The 17591-nt window shown below is 37.1% G+C and overlaps 1 protein-coding gene across 8 annotated transcripts in view; it reads left to right on the top strand.

Moving 5' to 3' along the window:
* Positions 1-17591, top strand: part of ZZZ3 (zinc finger ZZ-type containing 3) — a 63808-nt gene that overhangs the window by 12263 nt on the left and 33954 nt on the right. For 6 of the 8 annotated variants that reach the window (XR_015698671.1, XM_087730917.1, XM_087730921.1 and 3 more), the window contains exon 2: positions 15799-15955. The gene's annotated coding sequence lies outside the window, so the exon portion shown is untranslated. Of the gene's footprint in view, positions 1-10176; positions 10576-11289; positions 11414-15798; positions 15956-17591 lie in introns of those variants that run through there. The other 2 variants (XM_087730919.1, XM_087730918.1) reach the window with 2 other exon arrangements.

Here is a 17591-nt window from a genome sequence, read left to right as displayed (position 1 = left end):
CAGTGAAACTAATTTTTAAAGGTACGGGATTTTTATGTACTTTTTTCCTCCTGTTATCAAGAAAGGAATGTGTTTAATTGCTTATTGCCCTAGGAGAGATAATATATCATTGAGTTACGAGGGCTTTGTATATTCAAGAGCAGCAAAGGCTGCTTAGGGGCTATATTCTTACTGTATTTATTTTTCTTCTTTTATGGCTACAGCATTATGCTGTGGGTAGTACAGTTGTTCATAGATGAATAATTTCATGTTTTTATACAGAAATTTCAGATGTTCTCTAAAAGAACTGACAATCAGTTATTTTTTGATAATATTTTCAAAAAGGTTAAGCGGTTTTATGGATGGCATGTAAATTACATTTGTCAAGTTAATCCTTACTTAATACTTGATGTCAGCTCTTCAAGGGTACTAAGTATGGAATAAGCAGAGCACTTGGTTTGACATAGCACTGTTAAATTCCTTAGAGTAGTTTGAAAAAAATGTGCCTTAGAAAGGGTCAGTAAGGCTTTTTTAGGACATCACTGGCAAACTGTGAGTGACTTATTATTAAAAAAAGCTATGTAGAGTCTTCTGCTTGATATCTTTACTCTATAAATGCAAATGTGCATATGACAGTCGAAATGAGTGAACTTTCTAACTTTACTGTAACTGCTTTTATTGATGATCTTCAAATTCATACTATAAAGATTCCAAACTGTATCTATGGCAAACTCAGAAAGCTACTGGTCAAATTGGTTTTGGTCTTGTAAGAAATAAGCATTTGGAGTAATCCGATCTCTACAACTGAATGTTTCAGAAGGATAAAAATCAGAAAAAAATCCATTTTACATTATATTTGTGTAAGTCAATATGTAAGTCCATAGTAAATAACTTAGCCACTTAGTCTAAGCTTTATCTAATTTCTTCAAATTAGAAGATTTTAAATGCATTGTCACTTGCTACAGTGTGTGGGTGATCTGATGTGCATTTCAGAGGCAAAGCCCATGCCTGGGGAGAGCAAGAACTTAACTGCAAGTGCAGATTTTGTACTGCTGTCATGGGTTAGCCATTTAGGAAACTGTCTGAACTCTGGCAATCTGCTCATTTTTGCTTAAGATAGGTATGGAAACTATATAATTCACAGTCTCTGACCCAGCTTCTGGCAGCTCCTTCCTGTTGCCTGAATCTGTGATAAAATATGCTGAAGGTAGACGGTAGCTCTCTTTTCCTTTGTTCTTGTGCTTTGAGAAATTCTCTAGTGGCAGAACCTGGAACTTTAATAGCCCTTTTATGTTTCTTCAGTCCTTTTACCTGCTGTTACAGGGTAATTGTGAGGAATGGTAGGATGAGCATCGCCTTTTTATTTTTGGAAATAGTTATTATGAAGAATTTTAGATACCATAGCCAGACATGTTTTTATATAAAAGGTTAAATGCTCTAATTGTTATTTTATTAAAATGTGGTCACAGTTTGCACTGTATTGGTGAATTAATAACTGATGAAGTATAAAATCAGTGAAATATTACTGTAGTCATGAGTCCTATCATCTTGAGACAAAGGGTGAAAGTCAGAGCTACTTCAGTTTCAGAAAATTAAAATGAGAAAAGGCACGATGCTATTTAAAACCTTGAAGTCTTATATGTTCTATTAGGGTAGATTAGAACTGCAAACGTATACGTAGGTTACTAGTACTGAGTGTATCCATTTGAAACATCCATGACATTGTAGTTGAAAAGGCGTACTCTGTTTATGCAGTAGCTTTCCATAATTGATAATACCATGGATCTTTTTTTTTTCTCTTTATTCCTGGAAAAATGTATATAGGCAAAGTCATAAAAAGTGAAGCAGAAGGGGGAGCTTTGAGTAAAACACAAAAATTTTATTCTGCCAGTAAAAAAATACAGTTGAAAGCAGTAAGGAGAAAGAGTTAAAATTGAAGTTGCCGTGAGTTGCATTGGATATCTAACCTTGCAGGCTTTCCTTTTTTCCAGGTTATGGGTCTTTATATCCATTTGTAAAAATGAAAAATTAGAATTTTCTTTTACAAACACATCAGCAGGATAGCTTGAATGCTAAAAATTTATGGGAGCTCCAGGGGAGACAGGGAAAATTCATGGAAGAGAAATCCATTGAAGTTTAGTAAATAGATAGAAATCACATATGACTTAAGAGGACCCTGAGCTAGAAACAGTTGGAAGCTGGGAAGGTATTGTATACAGCTGCTGTTCTGTAGCCATTTGCTCATGGCTGCTGTTGGAGACACAGTACTGACTGGATAGACCTTTGATCTGACTCAGTGTGAGGAAAGAGGTTTGAAATTAATAAAGGTTAAAATAATTGGTTTGCTTTTAAAGTTAATGAGGAATAAGATTTGAAAATGGATGGTGAATTAATGTACAAAGGGAATTGAGTGTATATGTGCATAAGCGACAGGTATGTTCATGTGCTTAGGCGGTAATAGGTAAGTCCCTTTTGCTCTGTAAATGTAGTGCAACATCTCGATATCTGGAGGATGGAACGTATTTGGAAAGTGTTTGGTAAAGTATTCAGCAAGTGGGAAGAGGTAATAGAATCGGAATGAATTTTTCACTTTGTAAGCAGTCTTTCATTTTATGCTTGAACAGTGAGCATAGTTTTGAAAGTAGATTGTCTCATGTAGGTGCAGGAAATCATAAACTGATTATTACAAAACAAAACAACCCTGAAGAACAATAATAATCAAAGCAGAATAGCTGGGTATTCCTTATATCACAAAGCTGAGTAAAGAAAGCAAAAAGAAACGCATACAGAGGGTAAGCTGTAATTGTATTTTAGCAATGTATTGACAGGTTAATGGAGGGTTTAGCGTAACAATGTAAAATCTCAGAAATGCTTAGAAATGCATTTTAAATTTAAAATATGTATATTCAACAAATTAATAACGTACCTGGAGAAAAAACAGCTGATGTGTAGTTGTACTGTGTGAAAAGTTTTACTCTTCTGGCTGAATCTTTCAAGATAATTAATTTGTGAGTTTTAAAGTTGAAAAAAAGTGTGAATCAGACTGGTCTGAGTTTTTACTGTGCCAAGGGCTGTAGAAACTGCAAAACTGATGAGCAAGCTTGCATCTAGATGAAAAATGTGAGTAGAGCAAGCCTAAAGATTATTTATCAGTGGTCACATGAAAAGCAAAGACATAGTTATGGTAAAAAAAAAAAATACTCCTCTTCTGGGTTCTTTTACAGAGTGATAATGGCATTTTATGCCAAAGCGTTCAAACAAAAAAAACGTTCATGTTGAGAAAGTAAGCAGTAACTAAAAGGCTGAGATTTTAAATGTAAATGCAGGCCAAACAGAACTTTCTTTGTATTTCCAGTTAGTACTGTAAGCATAGGCAAGGCAGAACACAGAAAACCCAGGAAATTAAATGCAGCGTATTGTTTATCAGTGACTGTACTGGCCTGCAAAGACTTTCTGAGCAGAGCAAGAGAAGAAAGCAAAATAGCAATCAAGCAAAACAAAATTACATATGATGCAATCATAGTCCTATTTGAAATACATATATTGGAATAAAAAAGGAAAATAGACTACCATTGTACTGTTAAATCAAGGAAATTCTGGCCAGCTTTCCTATCTGAAAGTAGTTGGATGTAGACAGAAGCAGCTAGACAAAGTAATATACTAGTTGAACTGGGACCACTCATAAAATAAAGTTTGGTTTTTTTAAATCAAGGCCTCTATTACCAGTAGGTATTCTGTAATAAAAAGGAAAAGTTATGCGATAATGTTAATATTTTTCTGTGCCTGGAGACAGGACAACAATCAAACAGAAAGTGGCTGGTTACTGTTACTTTAAGAGCTTTTAAAAAATGCAGTTGCTAATGCACTTAAAACACCTTCAATACTTGCCAGTTGAAACTTCAAGAATCCAAGTAGACTGAAATATGCATAATGGTCTTTTATTCAGAACACTTAAATACAGACTGAACAAAGAAGGAGAACATCAAACTACAGAGGGGTATGAAACCTCTCTGCTTAACAAGCTCAGTGTCAGTTGCAAAGCAGAATTTGGAAAGAATCTAAGAATAAATTGTAAGACGCTAGTTGTAAGTGCTGATATCTGCTGTTCTGTCAGGATGCCCAAGCACTGGGAGAAAATTTCTGTCTGCCTTCAAGTACTCCTGGGGGGGAGACAGGCTCATTCTCCGTGCAGATGATGCTGACATCCCGCTCACAGAACACGAACGTGCTCAACACTGCTTTGAAAGACTATCCGCAAAGGGAAAGCTATCATGTATGGCTAAATGTAGCTAGCAGTTGTGCTGTGTATTAGACAACAGAGCAGAAACAGACAATGAAAATAAATGATATCCTGTATGGAAGGCTGGAACAAAAAGTAGGGATGGGTCATTTTGCCACAAATCACTATTTTGAGTACTGCGACAACATTGAGGTTCTAGCATAGAGGTATATCAGTGAAACATTTCAGCAGCTGTACTATCTTAGACTGTTTCTGCAGAAAATAGATGTTTCTCTACTTGCTGTGGGCCAGAGACTTGACCCAGTATAACAAAGTCAGATGCGCTATACAGTTTTATTAATATCTCAAAGTCAGTCGTAACACAGCCACATGAGCATTAAAAAGAGCTATGTCTCTTAAAAATAACTGCCAATCAAAAAGCAACATAAGGCAGGTCATTTAAGGTTGCACTTGATCATCTTAAGGGTTTTTTCCAACTGAAATGATTCTGTGATTCTATGGTAGCAGGCTACTATCATATTTAAATTCAAAGTTAAAGCATAGTTTTCTTATAAGCTAGTTCATTACTTTCTAGAGTCCCTAGCATGTGAGAACACATCTGTTTGGTTGTCTGGTGAGTGGTGCGAAAATTATGCCTGCAGTATCAGCTCAGGTGGCAAGGGATGCTGGTAATTCTAGGAGCATGAAGATGCATCTGGTCAGAAGACACAGCAGGGCCACAGCATAGCTGTGACAGACTTCATTTCTTTTGGTCATAGATGCCAGGGTAGTTCTGGATCCCTCCCTGCCCCCAGTCTGTCCAGAATGTGGTTTAAGCATTTAGAGCCATAATTTAGATCAACCCTCTAGCTTAGGCAAGAAGGTGTCCCTCTATTAGTTTACCATTATCACTGAGTAACATTTGAACCTTTTGGCCAACTTAGCAACCCCCCTAAAATTTAGCTGGGAGTGAAGATCTCAGAGTATAAAGAGTTTTAAGCTTTCAGGAAAGTTGGAGTCCCCTTTTTAAGGAGGATTGTAGTCTGAGCCCAGCAGTTCCCTGCTATACATGGTTTGCTAGCAGTCTTGTCAGTGCATGTATAGATTGGAATTGGCCACGCCATCCTTGAATTTTGGAGATGGCCAGAGGGAGGAACGTGAAGTTTTTCAAAATGTTGGAGGTGAGGTGGGATGTCTGGCAGAACTGGATTGCATTTAGGACTACAAAGAGCCAGCCCATAGGATAGCAGTTTTCATAGAATCGTTTAGGTTGGAAAAGACCTTTAAGATCATTGAGTCCAACCGTTAACCTAACACTGCCAAGTCCACCACTAAACCATGTCCCTAAGCACCACATCTACCCATCTTTTAAATACGTCCAGGGATGGGGACTTAACCACTTCCCTGGGCAGCCTGTTCCAATGCCTGACTACCCTTTCGGTGAAGAAGTTTTTCCTAATATCCTACCTAAACTTCCCCTGGCGCAGCTTGAGGCCGTTTCCTCTTGTCCTATCGCTTGTTACTAGGGAGAAGAGACCGACCCCCACCTGGCTACAGCCTCCTTTCAGGTAGTTGTAGAGAGCAATAAGGTCTCCCCTCAGCCTCCTCTTCTCCAGGCTAAACAACCCCAGCTCCCTCAGCCGCTCCTCATAGGACTTGTGCTCTAGACCCTTCACCAACTTCATTGCCCTTCTTTGGACACGCTCCAGCACCTCAATGTCCTTCTTGTAGTGAGGGGCCCAACATGCTTATGTGCTAGATGGAGTCAAAGCTATTATCAGATGGAAAATAAGTGGTTAAAACATTTTTCGTGAATGGAGATAACTGGAAAAACATCCTTAATTCTCGCTTCTTTTTTTTTTCCCTTTGGGGACAGAGGGGACATTTTAAATTTTGATGAAAAATTGAGAACAAAATAATTTTAATTCTGATGCAACACTCAAAATATTGTACAGGAAGCATTGCATGCCTCATGCTTCCATTTTCCAAATTCTCTGGTTTGGTACTCGCCTTAGTACCCACGCAACAGCACTTCTAAGCATAATCCATGCAGAATACCTGGTGTTTATGTAGTATTGCTCTATCTTGTACATCAGTGTTTGTCATTATGATAGCCTTCTGAGGCTTACGTAGCTGATGCTGTAATATTGCCTATAAAGAAATATATTAATTGATGTATTTCAAATGGATGCCCTTGATCAAAAATCATCTGGGTAAAAATACGTTCTGTGCAGTATTTCATACAATATGCACATTACAGCGTACTTCGTAGGGTAGCATGTTTGCAATCACTGTTCCAAAAGTAAATCAAACAGACTAGATATTTCCAGTGTAGTATTCTACAAAAATGAACAGACTGGTTTATCTTGGAGCTTTTAAAAAAGAAAAGGGGCACTGTTTTTCTTCATCACCTTCCTTTTCATCTATAAGCTGTTAGCAGGGTTATTAAGAACTTCATGACCCCTTACAGTTGCACCGTACCTGTAGGAAAAGAGAATGTCTTTTTATGCTTGATATTTTCTGCATATTGCAATAATAACTTCATTAGGACATAAAACATATTTTTCCTATTTATTGGTATAAAACTATCTTCTAGCTGTGGTTAAGAGATAAAATATTTTTGGAGTCTGTTCTGCTAGAATAACATTTTGATAAATGGTTACTGTAATCAAGTTACTGTAATTAATTTTATAATGAGCTTTTCAAGAACCTGTGTAATTTAATGTATCTCAGAGATGTTAGTCGCGTGTTTTGGTAATCCTGCACAGGAGATGTTCTTTGGATAACAGCAAAGCCATTTAGCAGCTGAATGGTTTCGCATGAATGGGTTCACATGAAAAGCATATTATAATTTAGAGTGGGGCTTTCACCTAGGATGATACAGTGGAGTGGGTAGGTGGGGTGAGAAGGGTATAGAGTGATGGCCAATAAGCGAGGTTAAGCATGATTTTTTGAAGTGGGATATTAAAGTTATTTGCGTAGTCCGTTTTTTTGTTCTCTTGATAAGTTCATTGTACCAGACTACAGTTACTTTATTGACTGATTAATAAGTTTGGTAAGGGTGTTTGGTTAAGGCTACTGTCTTCATTCATGTTAAATGCAATTTGTATTAAATGATGTCACAGTAATTGAACCTTTTTTGCATCTTTCTGGTAAGATGAAGCAGTACTAGGTGGTCTGTTGAAGTGTGGAATGTAGTTTATTGTTCCCAGGGCTTTGGTATGACCTTACAAAGTTCACATCTTCACCTTTGGTTCTGGCCATATGATCCCACTCTTGTGCTGCAGCACATTGTCCCACAGGGAAAATTGATCCATCTGGACCCATCTGAAAAGGAAAAAGGAAAAGGTGATATTTTAATCTCAGACCTATTTGTAGATTCGTTTCGTAGTATAGTTCCACAAATATTTGTGTTGACAGAGTTGTCACCAGTATTTCTGACAGATAATTGGGATGGGTGCTGCGGTGATGTGTATAGATTAGTTGTGACTAGGTAAGATCCCAGATTCTGTCAGGTCTGCCTGTCTGCTTCTTCCAGTTATTCCCAGTTCCAGTTTCACACTTTCACAGTTGTGATCTTTCTGTCTTCTAGCAGTTCTTCAGGATTTCCAGTCTGTCTGTTTCTCCAGTCAGCATCCACTCATTTTGCTAGTGTGCTCTCCTCACCTATCCATTCATGTTTGGCACTCCCCTTAGCCTGCCTTCATCACAGCTCCACCAGGATTTTTGTTCTCAGGCAAATGGTTCTCTATGCCAATTTCTTACTTCAAAACATGGAGGTAGAAGAACTTCTTGAAGAAAAAGTCAGATGTGTCTTAAGCAGTAAGAGGGTTTTAAAAAAATCTGTATTTGTGCAGAGAAATGAGTAATTATTTTGACTGAGAATTGAGGGGAGAGGCAGCAGGGTGGGAATATCAGTCTGAGGCAGATGCTTCAATGTATGATTTCAGCGCAAACTAATTTGGCCAAGATATAACAAACTGACAGCAGTTTAGGGTTTGTAAGGAGAAGAAATTTGATAGAGTGTTTACTTTTCTAGAGTTCTGCTGTACAGTTACACTTGTGTAATTCATATTTAGTTTTATATGAAGTAACTTTGCAACCTTATCTTGGAATGTTTGGCTGGAAAAGGTATGCCTCTATTGTACCCATCCCCCCAGTGAATTTCTTCATGTAAATGGCCCACAAGAGTGAGCAATATCAGTGCAGTCAGCTGTTTTGATAACCTGCTGCTGACTGGAAGGGATACAAAGGAACAGATGTGCATTGCTAGTCATTGTCATGTAACTGGCTGGTTTGACCTTTTTCTTTATTTTGTAGTTTTAGGGAAAGAGGGGTCAATGTAAGGCAGTGATGGAGAGGAGGAGGTTAAGCTTTTGTTTATTTTCACACATCCTATTATTTAAGTACCAGATTCAGTATACTCGCTTACTCTTCCATTACTTTTTTTTTCCCCCCAGAAAGAACTAGAAACAGTTTTTTTCCATAAGAAGATTCTTTCTAAAGATTTTTTTTTTTTCCCCTCTTATGTAAGAATCGGTTTGTCTGACCTGGTGAACCCATATATTTTAAGGAAGCAAATGAGCATATTGAACTATCCATTCCGGTTCTTTGGCAGTTTTAGTTTTTTGGTAAAGCATGTCCCTGCTAGTTTTGAGTGGTACAACTTTTAAAAAATGTTGATAATTTTTTCCTACTATTCTAAATTTTTCTTTTTTCTTTATTTTCTTTATTTCATCTTGCTATCCTTATATATGATAAAGCAAATACAGTTTGTCAGAACGGGACTACTTATATTTTGACCATATGTAATATAATCTTACTGTATCAGAGATGGCTGAAATCTCAGTAATTCCAGACCATGGAGCCTCGTAACGTTTATTTATTTTTACTTTTGTTGCATTTAAACTTTCATTATACCTTTAAGCTGCTTATTGTTATATATTATTTCAAGTAAGATCTTTGTAATGTCTTTTGGTGGGGGTTGTTTTTATAATTTGAAAGTATTGCTTATTTTGATGTAATTTAAAATCAGAAAAATATAGTGCCTTCTCCAGAAAACTAATGTCTTGCTAGTGTAGTTATGCTAAGCTCAGTATGTGTGGGAAGAGATGCTGGCATACTCTAGATGTGACAGACTGGTGAGTATAATTTGTTAAATGGAATTCATCCCTAATTTAGTAATACCACTTTACTAGGAAGCGATATGCTTTATAGAATCATAGAATCATAGAATCGTCAAGGTTGGAAAGGACCCTTAAGATCATCGAGTCCAACCGTCAACCTATCACTGTCAAGTCCATCTATACCATGTCCTCAAGCACCGTATCTATCCGTTCTTTAAATACCTCCAGGGATGGGGACTCAACCACTTCCCTGGGCAGCCGGTTCCAATGCTTGACCACCCTTTCGGTGAAGAAGTTTTTCCTAATATCCAACCTAAACCTCCCCTGGCGCAGCTTGAGGCCGTTTCGTCTCGTTCTATCACTTCTTACTAGGGAGAAGAGACCGACCCCCACCTCGCTACAGCCTCCTTTCAGGTAGTTGGAGAGAGCAATAAGGTCTCCCCTCAGCCTCCTCTTCTCCAGGCTAAACAACCCCAGCTCCCTCAGCTGCTCCTCATACGACTTGTGCTCCAGACCCTTCACCAACTTCGTTGCCCTCCTCTGGACACGCTCCAGCACCTCGATGTCCTTCTTGTAGTGAGGGGCCCAAAACTGAACACAGTACTCGAGGTGCGGCCTCACCAGTGCCGAGTACAGGGGCACTATCACCTCCCTGGTCCTGCTGGCCACACTATTCCTGATACAAGCCAGGATGCCGTTGGCCCTCTTGGCCACCTGAGCACACTGCTGGCTCATGTTCAGGCGGCTGTCAACCAACACCCCCAGGTCCTTTTCCGCCAGACAGCTCTCCAGCCACTCCTCCCTTAGCCTGTAGCGTTGCATGGGGTTGTTGTGACCCAAGTGCAGGACCTGGCACTGAGCCTTGTTGAATCTCATGCAGTTGGCCCCGGCCCAATGATCCAGCCTGTCCAGGTCCCTCTGCAGGGCCTTCCTACCCTCCAGCAGATCGACACTTCCACCCAACCTGATGTCATCTGCAAACTTACTGAGGGTGCACTCGATCCCCTCATCCAGATCATCAGTGAAGATATTGAACAGGACTGGCCCCAGTACTGAGCCCTGGGGAACACCACTCGTGACCGGCCGCCAACTGGATTTGACTCCATTCACCGCCACTCTCTGGGCTCGGCCGTCCAGCCAGTTTTTAACCCAGTGCAGAGTGCACCCATCCAAGCCGTGAGCAGCCAGCTTCTCCAGGAAGCTTTATATGTGGAGATAAACCAAAGTCCTGATACTCTGATGTCTGTGCAGGTTCTCTTCTGTTCAAAGATGCTAATTTTTTGTCTTGGGCAAATACTTCTGTAAGGGATTAGATTCTGTTTACATAAGTAGCTTCTGGAGTCTTCATTTTATACAATAAACTTTCCATTTAAAAAAATGTACTGTTTTAAATAACATACTACTGCTCTGCAGAGAATTTAAGAATTGCTGGTTTATACCACAGAGATACACCAGTTTTATTCATAGATGACTTAAACTAATAAATATTCTTTTGTTTTGAGATACACACTTAAGCAGTACTATGCATGCTTAAAATGTAGAAAATCTAATAGTTTTTCTCCTGTGTCACTGAAATAACGTGGTCTGGAGTGTATAGCTGATAAGAATAAAGATAATGGTGTAATGATCAGGATGTCTCCAGGCATTAAGAACACAAAACCTTATTCAAGATACCTTTGGTGTAATTCTCTGTGGAAAAAAGAAAACTAGAAGATGTAATTTCACCCCCCACCCTGCCAAGGGCCATAGCATGAAGCATATACAGGGTTCTGTTAACATAAAGATTGTGTGCGTGGATGCTTAGTGTATGCATGCAGTAATTGGTTAAAAATTTATGATGTGCTTGTAACAGAAGGTAATGACAAACAAGAGATTAATGATAAATGTTATGCTTTTTCTTTAATGTAGAAGACTGAATTACAGATAGAGTGTCAGGTCAAACTCAGGTTTTGTCAACTCTTACAGATCCTTGGGAGAAGTGGAATTTAGAAAGAGTCTTGAGAAAAATCAATTTTGGCCATCAGTTTCGTAGCTGCACTGAGATAGACCAGTAGCAGGTTAGTTCCAGTGGACTGTTGTTTCCTAAAATGTAAGTAGTGGCCAGTGGCTCAGAGTGGTTTCTGAGAGTTTGTGAAAGAAACATTTCTAGGTTCAGAAATATGGCAGGCTTTGCTATATTCTTATGTAAAACTCACAGTTATTTAATAGGGTTATATTAAGTGCATTGTAATAGCAGTCTAGAAAATCATTAGGTCAATGGAAGCAGGATTTAATAATTAAAGAAATAGTTTGGGATGAGATAGAGAATAATTGAGTGTCCATTGTCTCAAACTAGCTAAATTATGTCTTATACTTTGAAATCACAGTCTTATACTTTGAAATCACACCATATTATTGTCATTGATACAGATTTGTTTCAATTTATTTTCTTTCCCAGAAAATGTTCTGCTTTTTGGTGTTAGAAAGATGTGTGTAAACGTGATGTTTCTTCTGAAGTGTTACAATTTGAAAAAGATAATGTAAAATCTGACACAGATTTTTAAATTAAGAAAATAAAATTTTTTAAAAAAGGAATATACGTTAAGGACTCCCAAGTTCTGATGACAGAAGTAGGTATGATCAAAGAGTCTCACTGACTGAAATAAAACGTTCTGCAATATTCCTTTCAGCCAGAGGCAGGCAAGGTCCCACAGATCTAGAGCAGAAAGAAAATGAAACAGGAGAGGGCAATTATATGTGTGTCACATTTGCTCTTGTAAATGGTAACTACACCAATAACAGATACTGTTTTTGAAGTGATTTGGGGATTTACTGCAGTATGGGACTAGAGGGTGCTACTGCTATCAGGTATCCTCAGTTGCAATATCTGAACACTGGAAAAACTTTTGATCTTTATCACCATGCAGTATTATTGTATTATTGAGCATGAATGGAAACAGGTTATTAGATGAGACTCAGAAGAACAGGAAGAGAACAGATTATTTCTCTTCATATAAGATGATGATTTGTTATATTCTAGATGAGATGAACAAACTATTCTCTTTTCTAGGGTTGAATTGTTGTGGAAGGCTGTAGCTATTGTCCATTTCCATAAAATAGTGACATCAAATAACTATTGGAGACTTTTTCCTGTTGCAAGAGTCTCTTCTCCTCTCCCCCCCAAATACATGATTTTTTTTGTTTGTTTGTTTAATGTTGTATGTAATGTTAATATATCCATCATAAGTACCATATATATAAAAAGCACCACCACACAATTACAGTAGAGGCTTTCATTGCTTTGCTGCTTTCAGGTCCTGCATGCTGATACACCCAGTATGTTCATATCTTGATCTTTTTTCTTTTCCAGCTTACAGCCACATTGAATGTACTTTTAACTATGTACATGTTTCTTAATTCTTGGGGTTCCTTTAAACAACTGACTTGTTTCCCAGATCCAGTACTGTCTTAACCTAGTGAAGAAATTGGTTATTCTGCATATTTAGGAAGGAGTTTCTTCATTCTGCTGTCTTTAACTGTTAGTTTCCATCTCTATGTAAATTTGTTTCCTCTGTTGCTGGAGGTTTTCACACACACAGTTCAACATTCACTAGCTTTGCTAAATAGGCTTCTGCTTAAGTTAAATAAAAATTCTAGCATAATTATATGACTATGGTGTCTATCAGTAGAGTCCGCCTAAAGCTATGTAACACTTTAAGGGTTCTCAAATGCTAAAATGCATACCCTGAAACTCCATCCTATGCTATCATCAAATTCTTGATTTTGTGTAAGGTGTATCGACAATTTCTGTAAGCAGTTGAACTTCAGTCTCACTCTGTAGAAGTTCCACACTGATTAACGTATGACCATTCCCTATAAGGTTTCAGCATCAACACTCGGTTGCTGTCTTCTTACACAGGTCCTTCCCCACAAGAGACAAATTCAGAGTCCCTTTCTTACTTCAAAGCTTTGTCTCTGTCTGCATTACATTCTACTTTCACCTGTAACTGCCTCATTTTTAGTGGGCTTTGCAAACCAGACCGTGTTGTTTCTTAGCTGATTCTTTCTCTTTAGACTTTGAGTCTTTATTGCAATATTCTTTCCTAAATTTTTATGTGGTTCCCTGAAAAATGGCTTAGACCTAAAAGCATATTTAGTTTCCCTTGCACTCTTTATTCCAACTCCTAAATACCTTCTAAAATGAGTGGTATGCAAAACATTAAATTACTCTTCCATTGAATTTCTCTGCCATGGAAGATGTGGTTGTTCTACGTGAAAAAAGTAATTCTGATTGCTTATGAAATGTAAAGAAATAATAGTTTCTTTTCAAGATAATTTTTCCAAGGAAACTTCTGGGAGAAGTTATTTAATTGTTCACTTAGTAAGCTCTTGTGAATGTTTTTTTTTTCTAGTTTTTAAGCAGTAATTAAGGTGCAGTCATTTCAGTGTATCCTGATTAAAGTTTTCGAATTCCCTCCCCCCCCGCCCCAGAAACTGTTACTAAAAAAAAAAATCCTGACTAGGTAAAACTTTTTTCCGCACCTTGGCTTTTCTTCTTATAATATTTACACATTCTTTTTGGTGTTTCTAAAATGCTCTTGCTCTCCCCAAAGGCGACTAGGCACAGCAGGGGTTGTGTCTTTCCTGCTGTGAGTAAAATAGGGTTGTTTTAGGGGAAAGAAAATTAGGGGAGATAAAATGTACAAATCTGAGGAAAGACTGACATTACTATTTCAGCCATTCCTGAAACAACTTATATGAATTTTCTTTACTTATGGACTGGTAAAATAATTTAAAAAATTGAGATTAGACCTCCTTCTGATTGACTTAGTGTTATATTTTTTTCAGGCTTTTTTCTGTATTTTGTGTTTTACCAAAGTTACTGAGCTATGGGATTTTTGTTGGGGTATGTTGTTTGGTTTTTGCAAAAAATCTGTCAAAATCTCTCTTTACTTTTGGTATCTACATGTGTATCTTTCCTGTCAGTTAAGAGATCTATAGGAAAGGCAACAATATAGGTTTAAGTAACTGAGAGTGTACCAGAATATTAAAAACAGAAGAAACTTGATGGCGAGGGGGCAGGGGGACATAGGCTGAAGTCCCTTGATATTGGAGCTCTTTATGGAGTTCATATCTCACCGTTTCTGGTTCCATTCCTGGTGCAGCTAAGTAGCAACTGTTCCTTTCTGCTCATTCCTTTAGTCATTTATCTCTTGCATTTTCAAGTGTTTTTCCTTGCCTTCTTGTTTTTCCATTCTTCATTTGTCTTTTCTTATGACCGTTCTCTGCTGTTTGTTAAATTAAGAAATTCCACTGAATAATTGAAATTTAATATGATTTAGTTATCCATATAATAGAATTTATGATACTTCATGTCACATCATTGTAGAAATATCTTTCATTATTGAATTTCACTGTAACTAGACATAATTAATCTCTTCTCCTCTTATGTGGCTCAGTTTATATTTTGAGTTGTCAACTTAATGGGGAATTCGTTTTTTGCTCTTACCAGTATGAAATCATAAGTAGGTTGAAAGTAAAGATGACAATTTCCAAAGGCTTTGGACATATATAGTCTAAATATAATAACTGTGTAGAAAGAAGAATGTGGAGAAACCTGTCGGCTTGTGTTTCGCATCATGAAGTTTCTGAATTGTCAATATGAAAATAAGTTCACTTTTATGAAGTCAAGAGAATATGGAGAAACGTTCAGTAATCACTATTCTATAGTGATTTATGGTGCCTCCATAGTACTAGATGTTCTTAAATTAAATGCAATTCCTAGTATGATTTTTCAAGTAATAGCTGTTGGGCATTGGCACTGATGCCCAAACTCTGGAGACAACTGAAAGCATTGTGTGGCTTTTGGATCCTTAGATTTATTTCTGTCTTTCAGTATCAAAATTGGTTCGCTTCCACTATAAACAAGGTAGTATACATTGTTTTGCTTGGGCGAAGAACAGGTTTAATGTGAACTCTGGAAAGCATTTCACTACTGTTGTGCAGATGAAGGTTATTCAGGGATTTGGAGCCAATATAAGTTTTGAGTTCTGCTCAGTTGATTAAAATTAAATAGCAGAAATAATTGTTTTTCACTGTGTATCTAATTATAAAATATATTTGAGAATGCATTTCATAATTCATTAGTTGTAGTAATATCTTTCACTACTTGTTTTCTTGTGTCTCTTCAAATATCTTCTGAGGTTTGAACACCCTAACACATGACTGTTGTGAATTCATTTGCTTGCAAATCTTTAGTGTGATACAGTGAATCACTTAAAATAACCAAGAAAGATATTTTACATTTGAAATCTAAATTAGCATTTCACATTATTAATTACTTTACAGCATACTCTTCCTTATGTAGGACACTTGTAAAATTGATAATTGCTTCCTAAAAAAGCTGTTGCTCTTTATATGTCCTGTTGCATTCTTCTTAATTTTTAATGAAATAATTTAAATGTTTTATTGATGCCTTTGTCTTTTTCTCAACAGTTTTCAAAATCTTGTTAATCTGATGGCATAAACTAGTAAAAAGGCATTTGTATTACATCATGGATATCAGTGATGGTGATTGATATTATTCCAGTGGCGCAGTGTGAGTCTGCTGTATGAAATGTCAGAAGTTTATATTTCTTCTAGTTTTGCAATGGTAAGTTTTTTACATTTTGTACTAAGTCAATAATAACTTTTTAACTTGTTGTGTAAGGTGTATTTCTTTAGAAAGTAACATACCAGCAAATCAGTAAAGATTTCTGTCTTTTGTATTATTTCTGATGTCTGTCGAGTTCAGCAGTAATTACTCACCAAAGTGTACATTGGAATTTGGTTTAATTTATTTTATTGGTATCATTTGAAATGTCAGTTACTCATCCTTAATGTGTGTTCACCTTAATTAGAACAACCTAGGTGCAGTGGAATATCTAAATGACCCTGTTTTTCATGTTTGGGTTCAACCTGAAAGATATGCAAGCAAGTTTATCCATGTGGAAAATAGATATAAACAACCATTATAGGCAACACATAGTTACATGGTTTTTTTTCCTCTCTTCAGCTCAACTACTGACGTTTTGCCCATGTGCTGTTTGTCGTGTTACTTATATTTTCTCTTAAGACAGAGTTCATTGGGCATCTCACACTTTGTCATGTGTCGTTACTTTTAAATGGACAGAATGGAAGTTAGTACAATAGCAGTTCTTTACCTGTATCTCCAGGAATACAAACAGTGCACCTTTCCGGGCATTCATGTAAGGCAGTGGGAATAGCTAACAAGCAGGAGGGTTGGAACTACAACACAGTTGTTAAAGGAGCAGCAGCTGCCTGAGCACATTTGAAACTTCCACTTTGTAATTGCGTTTTCTTCATTACACAAAATGAGTACTGTCTTATACAGTTGTATCTAGAGCTATATTAAGCAATATTTTTAGGATACATTACTTTCATTAAGAAATACTACTTGCATTATGAATACCTAAATAGACTATAGTAATTACTGTTAATTGTGAAACAGAATTGTATTGCTTAAGAGGTGTACTGGTCTTGTCCTGTTCTCTCTTTTCTGCTCTAGGACCATCTGACACCTAAATAGTAGATTTGTGAGAATTTATGCTCTTTTTTTTTTTTTTTCTCTCTCCTTTGCTGAAAATGAAAAACATCTATTGCAACAATTTTCCTCCATTTGTCATTTTCAGTCTTTCTAAATAACATGTAAAAGGTTTGATTCTGTATTTAAAATTTTAAGTCTTCACATCATATGTCAATTGAACAGGTTTGTATAATCTGGAATTTGGGTAGATAGAAAAGGGAAGGTATGCCATTATGTACAAATGTGAATCTATTCATTATCATGGATATTATGACAAGTTTGTGGTGATACGCAGTTTGACACATCGAATTTTTAAAGATGAAATGAATAGAAGGATAAGACTGAACTGATTTCTATTAAAAGTGTTATTTTGAGATTGGGCAAGTCGAGTACTCCTGCATTTCACCCTGAAAACTGAAATACAGACACTCTCAAACTAGATGTTTTAAACTTAGATTTGAGTCTGAACTTACTTAAAGCTAATGTAGGTGATGGTTCATCTCACCAGCTGTGTGAAAAGTTTAAAAATGGAGAAGGTTTGGGAAACAGCCTTCTAGTACCTCAGAGGAGATTACTGAGAAGATGGAGCCAGGCTTTTTGTTGATGCAAATGATGCAAAAATAGGGGAGGTCCCACCTGGGTCTAAGAAACAATATTTTCACTATAAGGACAATTAAACACTGGAACAGGTTGCCCAGAGAAG

The sequence above is a fragment of the Nipponia nippon genome, unplaced genomic scaffold (genome assembly GCF_047370975.1).
Source record: "Nipponia nippon isolate SJK-2023a ecotype South Korea unplaced genomic scaffold, ASM4737097v1 scaffold_5, whole genome shotgun sequence".
Taxonomy (NCBI): domain Eukaryota; kingdom Metazoa; phylum Chordata; class Aves; order Pelecaniformes; family Threskiornithidae; genus Nipponia; species Nipponia nippon.
Note: the sequence above shows the minus strand (reverse complement) of the source record. Positions and strands in the feature narration are given on the sequence as shown.